This window comes from Equus caballus, chromosome 15 (genome assembly GCF_041296265.1).
Source record: "Equus caballus isolate H_3958 breed thoroughbred chromosome 15, TB-T2T, whole genome shotgun sequence".
In the NCBI taxonomy this organism is placed as follows: domain Eukaryota; kingdom Metazoa; phylum Chordata; class Mammalia; order Perissodactyla; family Equidae; genus Equus; species Equus caballus.
Window position 1 is genome coordinate 37,359,428 of NC_091698.1, and position 3,685 is coordinate 37,363,112.

The 3,685-nt window shown below is 40.6% G+C and overlaps 1 pseudogene; it reads left to right on the top strand.

Moving 5' to 3' along the window:
- Nucleotides 1-2,652: 2,652 nt before the first annotated feature.
- On the top strand, nt 2,653-3,478 carry LOC100068019 (cell growth-regulating nucleolar protein-like; annotated as a pseudogene).
- The last annotated feature ends 207 nt before the right edge of the window (nt 3,479-3,685 follow it).

A 3,685-nucleotide genomic window follows, 5' to 3' on the forward strand; every position in this document is an offset into this window, starting at 1 on the left:
AAAAACAAATTAGAAAAGCATAGTATTATTTTGAAAAGCATGGATCAAAATTTATTTATATAACTCTATTACTTGATCATATTTTCTCATGCACATCATTATTACAAGCTTACCTTTAGTTTTCATTAACTCCCATATTCAATAGAGCCACAATTACATGCCAAAGATACAGTTTCTACATCCTGATTTTGTCAGGCATTTCAACTGTTTTTTAAAAAGTTAGTCATCATCATAAAGTTTTTCTCTTCTATGAGACTTTGGGAGACAGGAACCTATAACTTGGAGTTTGGAAATGTCATGCAATTTTGCCCCCTCCTTGAACACAGAATGAACAAAATTATTTTAGGAGAGATAAGTCCAGGGTGAGTTGTATTTTGATTATTTGAGTCAGATACAACAACATTTGTACTTGTGAAGGGTTACAATTGGAATGTTTAGAAGTTTGCACCCTCAATGTCATTGGCAAATAAATCTGGGATCTTTTTGTTTGCCTAGAGATGAGTCTCACATTTTCAAGGGCACAAAAAGATGTAGGTTCAAAGATTCAGCACAGCAGTTCGGGCCTCATTTTTGCCTATGGACCCCACAGAGCCAAGTCTCAGGCATAGATGTTGACAGTCTTCGTTTGGTTATGAATTCCATCGGAGAGCTTATCTACAAGAAGCAAAGTCCCGTTCCAAACAAGGAATATTCAACTCTGGGCTAGTCTCCAGTCAAACTGAGATGCATTTGCTTGTTTTTCCTCACATATTGCACAGGATCTCCTGATATTTAGCAAGAAGATTGTGATGGTTTTATTGCCCAACTTGGCCCTTGCTCATTCCATTATCTCCCAAGATGCCTGTTTCTCTTCCATCATCACCCACCACTCTGCCCCTTGCTCCTTAGACTTCTGCTAAACTGGCCTTCTTTCCATTTCTTAGACAAGCAGAGACTATTTCACTCACAGGACCCTTTCCCTTGCTGTTGCCTCTGTTTGGAATATTCATTTAAAGACGTGCATATGCCTGCTTCCATCTCATAATGTGTTGTAACCTCCCTGCCATCTCCCCAGAGAGGCCTTCTTTGACCACGTTTTCTAATTTTGGCTTTCCAGGCAATATCCCATGACCCTGTTGCATCTTTGAAGCCGCGTTCCTAAGGGTTACTGTAGATATTAAATGAATTTACTGTTTTTCCTGTTTAACTTGAAAGGTGACTCAGGAGTCTTGAGGATTTGTGAGCCTGTTTTACAGAAGGAAAGGAATGCCTTCAGGAAACTTTTGATCACTGACTGGCCCACCCTCAGCAGCCATTGAAGCCCAGAAGTCAGACTGCCCAGGGACTTACCAGGAGTGACCACTCTATAAAACTATAAAACGCCCCTTGCTTTCTGGGCCGGCCGGTGGCGCAGCAGTTAACTGCACACGTTCGGCTCTGGTGGCCTGGGGTTTGCCGGTTCGGATCCTGGGTGTGGACATGGCACCACTTGGCACACCATGCTGTGGCAGGTGTCTTGCATATAAAGTAGAGGAAGATGGGCATGGGTGTTAGCTCAGGGCCAGTCTTCCTCAGTGAAAAGAGGAGGATTAGCAGCAGTTAGCTCAGGGTTAATCTTTCTCAAATAAAACAAAAAAATGCCCTCTGCTTTCTGTTCCTGGGGAGGTGGATTTGAGCGAACCCAGGCTCACACCTTCTCTCATTTTGGCCAATTAGAATAAATCTTTCTCCATTTCTAAGCACTGATGTCTCAGTGTTTGGCTTGCTGTGGATCGCACACATAGACTTGAGATTAAGAGGTACAGTATTGATTTCTTCACACTACATGATTGTACACGGAATTTTATATATATATATATATATATATATATATATATATATATAGTTTGTTTACTTGATGTTCAGACAAAAATGAAAGTTTTATTAACCATGGCCTTGCCTATTCTCAGAACATACAGTATTACTTTTCACTTGGTGGTATTAATAAAAGCCAACTTATGGAATCCTTATTATGTTCTGGACTATTCTTAACACAAAGCTCATTTGATATTCAAAATAAGCCCTCAAGTTACTTAACTCACTTTCCTTTTTCTGGAAATGAGGCAACTGAGATACAGGGAAGTCATATCAGTTACCTCAGACACACAACTAAAGATCGCATCAGGCAGTTAAGACCCAGACTCCGTGATCTCAAATGCTAACTACCTTTCTTGAGTTAATACTCAAAAATATTTATTAATGAATGAATGAACATGGAGTGTATGAAAGATGAACATAACCAAGATTTGCAATTCTCTTCTAAATACACAATAAAGCAAAAATCTATACCATACATATGACTAACATCTGATTCTAATTCAGCTCAAAACTAATATTATTACAAAACTATATCTCACCTGGCATGGTTCAGTTTACAGATGCTTGGTTGGAAAATTTCAGAATCATTAAATATCAATGCAAATTTATGCTAAATTTAAACTTAAAAACCAAATGCATGCATTCAGTGCTGGGAAGCCCAGGAGGGAGGTGGTGGCCGCTCAAGGCGGGTAGCAGCAATTTCACATGGTTTTTGCAGTGGGTTGAAACCTTTGGCAGTTTCTGGCCAAAAGACAAGATGTAACTATTTAAATGTTAATATTTATTAAAATAGAATATTTAATCATGTATGTAAAAATGCTATCTTTTACCTGCAATGTATGCGGAGAGTCAGTGAAGAAAGTGCAAGTGGAAAAGTGTGTGGCTATTTGCAGAAACTGAGTCCTTTCGTGCACTGACTGTGGTAAAGATTCCTGTAGGGGAGCAGTCTGGTAGAAAGGGAGACGAGGTCCAAACCAGAGGAGACTGTGGAAGTGGACTCCACCTCCCGGCCCTGGAAAGAAACACTTGGGCTGAGGAGATGTAGGGTGGGGGAGCAGTGACTATAAAGACGCCGTGAAATGCTCAAGATCAGCAGTATGATAGCAAAGGTTATGAAAGTAAAACCCCAAGAGTGATATTAAGCAGCAGGCATGGATTAAGAAACTTAATTAATAGAAAGATCCAATGTCAGCCTCAAAGTGAGAAAACTTTTATGATAAATTAGTGGTTTGCCAACATTCTGAGGAAAAAGGCAACATTTCAGAATTGGAGAAAGAACAGTTTACAAGTTCAGAAGGAATCTATTCTGGAGCAGATGTGGCACATCTTTTTTGAAGCTTCCAGCAATAGAACCTCTTTGCACCTTCATTTACGTGAAGGAATACGCTGAATGCACTTTTAGAGAAGATTTCCATATCATGCAGAGAAGGAACCAGCCAGTCAGGGGCAAGGTAAACAGTCACTCAACCAAGCGGCGAACCCACATGCAGAAATCCCTGCCAATGCTTGGTCCTCCAAAGCAAATGAAACCCCAAAAGAGCAAGCAGAGGTGAATAAGAAGAAAAGAGAAAGGAACCAAGAGTGGCAGAAGAATAAAAAAGAAAGAGCTAAAATGAGAAGACCACAAAAAAACACTGAGTAAGTCAGTAGCCTGGAAAGCATCAAAAGAGACAGGAGGTGGGCTGGAGGCTGAAAGTGGGAAACCCCAAGGCCAGTGGCTCAGAAAGGAAGAGAAGCAAGATGAAGAGCCAGGGCAAATGTGGAGGGAGAAATGGAGGGAGATGGGTCATGAGGAAGACACACAGGGAAAGAGACAAAAGCAGGGGCAGGACAAAAAAAATGACATTCG